The sequence below is a fragment of the Dama dama genome, chromosome 25, assembly GCF_033118175.1.
Source record: "Dama dama isolate Ldn47 chromosome 25, ASM3311817v1, whole genome shotgun sequence".
Classification (NCBI taxonomy): Eukaryota; Metazoa; Chordata; class Mammalia; order Artiodactyla; family Cervidae; genus Dama; species Dama dama.
In genome coordinates, this window is record NC_083705.1 from 18,890,426 (window position 1) to 18,897,904 (window position 7,479).

Here is a 7,479-nt window from a genome sequence, read left to right on the forward strand (position 1 = left end):
TCACCATTGTAAAGTCAAAAAATCTTAAGTCAGGGACCATTTGTGCTTAAAGTGTGGTAGGTTGGTAATTGCATTTAAACATGTAAAAATTAGATTTTTAAGTTCTCAGAGAGGAACTGTTGGAAATGACTGTGCTGGAAATGTGCTATATTAATTATGGTAAATCCACTGAATGGATTAGCATGTGGCTGTTAAAAGAATGCAGCAGATTCATATGTACAGGCATGGAATCTCTTTCAAGAAATTGATAAATGGAAAAGTCAAGGTAAGGGATGGTGAGTGAGTGCCTTGAGTCTGGATTTTTGAAAGCAAAGACTGAGACAGGGATTCTTGGGCTTTTAGGGGGCATTGCTCCCAGGGGAAGGAGGAGTGGGGTAGAACAGGAAAAAATGGGGATGGTCTCAATGGATATCAGCTTTAGCCTGGAGCATAAATTGCACCACAGAGTCAACCAATCATTGCTTGCCCCGTGTTGGCTGGGCATGCCAAAGTGTGGGGGTGGGGAGGAAGATTCCCTGTAGAAGGGCGCAACTGTGAGTCATCAGCGGCCAACACGGACAGAAGGTGGGGAATGGATGCACCGGCTGGACAGGGCACCTGGGCAGAGCTCCGCAGCACCCACTGCAGAAGGCCCGCTGCCATTTGAGGGAAAGCATAGATACACATACACACACCATTGTACATGCTTGGGAAAGATAAGAGCAGAGGCTCTTATCCTGGAGCCTGGAGACCCCTAAAAGCTTCCTGGATAGAATCATATTTCAATGTAATTGGTTTCCTTTGTAATTGTCTGCACTTCATTTTACTTACTTTCAAACATTACTCTGAAATGGTCATCCACAGTGTTGAGTAGATAGCTAAGGAGTCTATGGCACTATTTGCCTTCTTGAGGTGGCAGAGAGGCAGATACTAGGGAGCTGGAATCAGGAGTGGAAGAGAGATGTCCTATTCTTCTTCTTCTTCTTTTTTTTTTTAATTTTTGGCCATGCTGCGTGGCATGTGGGAATTTAGTTCCCCAACCAGGGATCAAACCTGAGCCCTCTGCCTCGGAAGCATTGAGTCCCAACCACCGGACCACCACAGAAGTCCCAGAGATTTCCTATTCTTTATATCCCTTTGTGTACTATTGGAATTTTTGTGATGTGTGTGGATTATATTTTAATAAGACAAAACAGAAAATGTAGCTTAAAAAATTACCTACTGCTCTAAAGAACTGGGGAAGAAAGAAAAAGAGCAGTTATGGGAGAAAGTACCCCTCAAATGAAGCCAGTTTATTCTAGGTTCTCTTTTTACTCTCATTTTCTGGGTTGCTTTTTGTTTTATACTGTCTCTCTGATTGCTAGATTTCCTCTTCAGAAAGTCATGTCATTCCTTTATCTCTAACTCCTGCATTTGATCTTGAAGCTGTTTATGTGCACTTGATGGAACCCTGCACAGTTATCTTTTCTTAATTTTTGCCAAACTCTTAATCAAATGATAACCAAAATGAAAAATCATGTCTTAGCATCTCTGCATATGTTCACAAAAGAGACTAGTCTGCACGATATTTTCGTGGGTCAAAAGCATGCTTTTAGGTGAAAATAATTCTGTAATGAGAAAAAAACGGGGGTGTGTGTGTTTCATACTTAAGATTCGTTGAGGTTTTTAAATAATCAGATTGAAGGCCATTAGATGACTCCTTTTCACAATATATTTCTCAGATCTCAAGATTTACTCAATTCTGCCTCTCAGGATTTGAAAATGAATGTGCATTCTCCACCACTTTTGTTGCCGAGGGAGCGCGCATCTGCCCTGGAAAACCTTCCCGTGGAGCGTTGTCGGCAGAGATAAATGAGTGAGAGCGGTTGAAATAACAGTGCAATTTGGCTTAAGGGTGACATCATCTTTTTGTTGTTCTGTCTGCAGCAGTAAGTTCAGCTTAGCTGGAGAATGAATTACAAGGAGCGTGCACTGGCAAGGCGGAGGAATAAAACATAACAAATGGAAAATAAAATTAAAAAGAAGGTAGCTTTGCATGTACCTATCCATAGATTTTTTTTTTTCCTTGTGTGAGGTTTTGATTTAATTACCACATTATAATTTGCCTTCATTTTGGATTATGTGGAAAGATGCAAAGCTTCTTCTTTTCTTTTTGGCTGCGCTGGGTCCTCGTGGCTTTGTGAGGGCGTTCTCCAGTTGTGGCGAGCTGGTGCCCCCTCTTCCCTGCAGGGCTTTGGGCCTCTTTTTGCGGGGCGGCCTCCTCCGTTGCGGTTGCGGAGCAGAAAGTCTAGAGGGCGGACTCAGTTGTGACGGGGAAGCAAAGCTGCACCAGCCCTTGCCCGCATGCATGTGGAATCTTTGCGAATCAGGGGTACAATCCTGTTCCCTCCATTGGCAGGGAGACTCCCATCCGCTGCGCCCCCAAGGAAGTCCGAAGGCTTCTTTCTTAATGGCTGGTTTGCTCTGTATACACATGTAGCACCAGAGTATAAAGAGGGACACTGGAATGGATTTCAGTCCTTACGGGGCACGTGAAATGCCGGTTGCTAAAATGCCTTAATCAGTTTATCCACTCACTGTGAGTCCACATGCCTCACCGGAACACTTGAAGAGTTTGCTGGGTTTTATTTGAGCACTGAGAGAAGAATGTCACCATCCTTGCTGGTGAACCCCAGGCAGAGTTTGTTTCTGGGGAAAAGCAGTCAGTATGTGATGGGGTATGGGTTCTTTGCTGGGAGCTGGGTCAGGATTGCTGTTTTGTTTCTTTTTAAGTAACACCGTTACTGAGATACAATTCAAATACCAAAATATTGTTTCTGTTCCCTAAATTTTAAAGTCTCCCTATCGTCTAATATCTTTATGTCCTCTAATGGTCATGGGCATCAGATAAGTTTCGACAAAGGCATTGATGATGGCTTTGAGGAATAAATATTGCAGACAGATCAAATAAAAAAATGAAATTTCAAAGCTGGATTATGAGTCATGGAAAAAAAGGAGAAGCAGAAATAAAGGAAAAAGAGAATTACAGCATTAAAACGAGCAGTTGATTATTGAAAGGAAAATCTGTTGTTTGAGTAAAGACCAAACGGTTTCCTTTGTTGGTTTCTCATATGGCTGTGTCTTTTTTGAGCAGCATGTCCCAAGATCTAGAAACTAGAAGGAACTTAAACTTTAATTAGCAGTAATGAAAATTTACTAAACATCAGGAACAAATTTACTAGGCAATTTCATTTCCAAAGTGTGTTGGCATATATCACAGGTAAAATGTTTTCAGAAATATCATTTTTAACATAGGACCCTGTTTGCAGAAGCTATTTTTGTGGCTTAGGGAACAAGTGGTTCATTGAAACAGAACTTTGCTTATATGGTTTCAAAGAATTCTATGATATGAAAAATCCTGTGGAACAGATGGGGATCAGAAGTCCCTGAACACAGAACGGGCATATTTGGTAATGAAAATATACTTTTGGTATAGCATTATATATTATGTTCTCCTGCAAGGAACTAAGGCAGGAGGAAAAAGAGGAATTAGGCTCTATGCTTTCCAAAATACTCAGACTCCACCAAAGCCCAGTAGCAGGTACTATTTTCATTTTGTTGGTGAGAAACATGCTTTTAAGAAAGATGTGTTATTGGGAATTCCCTGGCGGTTCAGTGGTTAGGATGCCAAGCTTTCATTGCTGTGGGCTGGGTTGATCTCTGGTTGGGAACCTAAGATCCCACAAGTGCCTGCGTGGTCCCAAAAAACCCCCAAAAACTCTTACAAAGTGACAGAAACTCCAGCTCAAGCTGGCTTAAACAATGAAAGGTATATATGTCTTTCTCTCTCTCTGTGTGTCCCTGTTTTGGCTCACAGAATTGAAAAGTCCAGAATAGGAATTAGCTTTCAATGTTTTTTGAAAGAAACATTCAGTTGATACCATGAGAGTCCAATTTCTCTTGACAGTTCCCAGTTCTTTTTTTCTAAAATATTGTTTTCTTCTAAGACTGTTTCCTGGTTAGGTGACAAAATGGTTCTTAATAGCTCTAAGGTTTCACTCTCAACTTTAAATCCAGTTAGACAAAACAGAATATCTCCTTCTCACATTCCCAACAGAAGTCTAGACGTTGTATCTCATTGGCTCTAATTGCATCATATGTTCATCCCTGAGCCATGTAACAGAGAAGAACAAATCTGACTTCACACTGGTTCTGTTTCCTTTCCTTTAACCTTTGTATTCTACTATTTCTGCTAAAAGTCAAGATTGTTGCCTACAGGGCTTCCCTGGTGGTCTAGTGTTTAGGAGTCCATCTGCCAATGCAGGGGACATGAGTTTGATCCCTAGCTCTGGATGATTTCACATGCCTCGGAGCAACTATTGAGCCCCTCACCCCTACCCTCAGAGCCTGAGAGCCTCTGCTAGTGAGCCCAGGCGCTGCAAGTATTGAAGCCTGCATATCTGGGAGCCTGTGCTCTGAAACAGGGGAGTTTGCTGTGGTGAGAAACCCGAGCATTGCATCAGAGTGTTCCCCACTCACCGCAGCTGGAGGGGGCCTGCGCACATCACTGAAGATCCAGTTTAAAAATAATCAATCAATCAATCTTTTAAAAAAATGTTGCCTATAGCCTAAAATATACAGAATAGTCCATTCTCAAGGCTCTGACCTTTTCAGGTATAGCATTTTCCCATTAATATAGAGATTAAAAAGTTGCAGAACAGAGAATAACATTTGTCTTGTTGAGGTTTAATAGGAATAGTATGACCAGACCTATGTGGACAGTTGCAAGAATAAAGTATTCCTGCAAAATTCTTATGGGTGTTTGCAACAACTAACCACACTCCTTCCCCTTTTAGTATAAAGGAAGTCTGAGTTCTAACTCAGGTATGACAGTTCTTTGGGACACTAGATCCACCATCTTCTTGGACTGCTGGCTTCCTGTTGTTGCCCCAACAACTTGTCTCTTGATTTATCGACCTGTTGTGCAGTGAGCAGTATGAGGTTGGACTTGGTAACAGCAAAAAGGCTGTTGTCCTCTGATTAGCCAGCCTGGAGACAATAACTCATGGACTGACTACATGGGGAAGGGGTAGGGATGGTCCTCTAGAGGTGAAGGGGGACATTCGCTCTCCTCTCATTTTATTGAGATATAATTGGTATGTAACAATTATCAAGTTTTCTTCTCTCTAGTGCAGTCTGTTAAATAGCTTCAAAGAGATACCATTCACATTATTTTCTCTGTGAATGCTGCCCCACAGAGTTGTGAAACTTGGAGAGCATGCTGATTGAGAGTTAATCTGATACTGACTTGATTTTTTTATTTTTGGCAACCAGTGTCTAGACTTTTTGAAGGCAAGAGTTATATTTTGATGCTTTTTTGTGTCCTTATACACAGTGTTTAACATGATGATTTTCCTTTAATCAAATTTCAGGAAATACTTAATTGAGTTATTAAAATAGCTTTCCTGGTGTGATTATTAAATTAACTTGTATACTGTTATGGGAACAGCTGGATACTGATTCCTTATCCACCACAGTGAGAGACTGGAGATGGGGCTGTAGAATTCATTTTTATAAAGCTCTCCAGGTGGTTCTCTTCAGAGCATTTAAAAATTTTTGTCTCCACCTTATCTTCGACAAAGGAAGCAAAAATATACAATGGAGAAAAGACAACCTCTTTAACAAGTGGTGCTGGGAAAACTGGTCAACCACTTGTAAGAGAATGAAACTAGAACACTTTCTAACACCATACACAAAAATAAACTCAAAACGGATTAAAGATCTAAATGTAAGACCAGAAACTATAAAATTCTTAGAGGAGAACATAGGCAAAACACTCTCCAACATAAGTCACAGCAGGATCCTCTATGACCCACCTCCCAGAATATTGGAAATAAAAGCAAAAATAAACAAATGGGACCTAATTAAACTTAAAAGCTTTTGCACAACAAAAGAAACTGTAAGCAAGGTGAAAAGACAGCCTTCAGAATGGGAGAAACTAATAGCAAACGAAGCAACAGACAAAGAATTAATCTCCTGCAAACAAGATCTCCAGACAAAGAAGCAACTCCTGCAGCTCAATTCCAGAAAATAAATGACCCAATCAAAAAATGGGCCAAAGAACTAAACAGACATTTCTCCAAAGAAGACATACAGATGGCTAACAAACACATGAAAAGGTGCTCAACATCACTCATTATCAGGGAAATGCAAATCAAAACCACAATGACGTTCCATTTCATGCCAGTCAGAATGGCTGCTATCCAAAAGTCTACAAGCAATAAATGCTGGAGAGGGTGTGAAGAAAAGGGAACCCTCTTACACTGTTGGTGGGAATGCAAACTAGTACAGCCATTATGGAGAACAGTGTGGAGATTCCTTAAAAACTGTAAATAGAACTGCCATATGACCCAGCAATCCCACTGCTGGGCATACACACCGAGGAAACCAGAATTGAAAGAGATACGTGTACCTCAATGTTCATCACAGCACTGTTTATAAAAGCCAGGATATGGAAGCAACCTAGATGCCCATCAGCAGACGAATGGATAAGAAAGCTGTGGTACATATACACAATGGAATATTACTCAGCTATTAAAAAGAACTCATTTGAATCAGTTCTAATGAGGTGGATGAAACTGGAGCCCATTATATAGAGTGAAGTAAGCCAGAAAGAAAAACACCAATACAGTATACTAATGCATATATATGGAATTTAGAAAGATGACAACAATAACCCTATATACAAGACAGAAAAAGAGTCACAGATGTATAGAACAGACTTTTGGACTCTGTGGGAGAAGGCGAGGGTGGGATGATCTGAGAGAACAGCATTGAAACATGTATATTATCAATTGTGAAACAGATCGCCAGTCCAGGCTTGATGCATGAGACAAGTGCTCAGGGCTGGGGCACTAGGATGACCCAGAGGGATGGGATGGGGAGGGATGTGGGAGGGGGGATCAGGATGGGGAGCACATGTAAATCCATGGCTGATTCATGTCAATGTATGGCAAAACCCACTACGATATTGTAAAGTAATTAGCCTCCAACAAAGATAAATAAATGAAAAAATTTTTTGTCTCAGTGTTTCAGCATATGAATATCAGAAAGCAGGTTGATTGACGTAAAATTCTTCAATGTACCCCCCCCCCCCCGAAAAAAAAAGCCAAGGAAGTGATGTTAAAGTTAAGGCCCATTAGAAATCTCTGTAGAATATACTGTATTATGTATGGACTATACAATACTATAATATAGAATATAACACAACTATACAAACTAAGAATGAGCAAAATCAACAAGAATTAAAATGGAAGAGAGAGACTTTGGCTAATCATTATGTTTTGGTTAGGTAACCAAAAATTCCTGCATAACGAATGACTCCAAAACTGAGTGATTTAAAATGACAACCATTTACTATCTTTTCTTGTATGGATTGCCCGGGCTAAGTTGAGTGTTCTCTCAGACCTGCATAATGTGACAGCAGTCATCCATGCAGCTGCATTCACTGGAAGTCTGGCT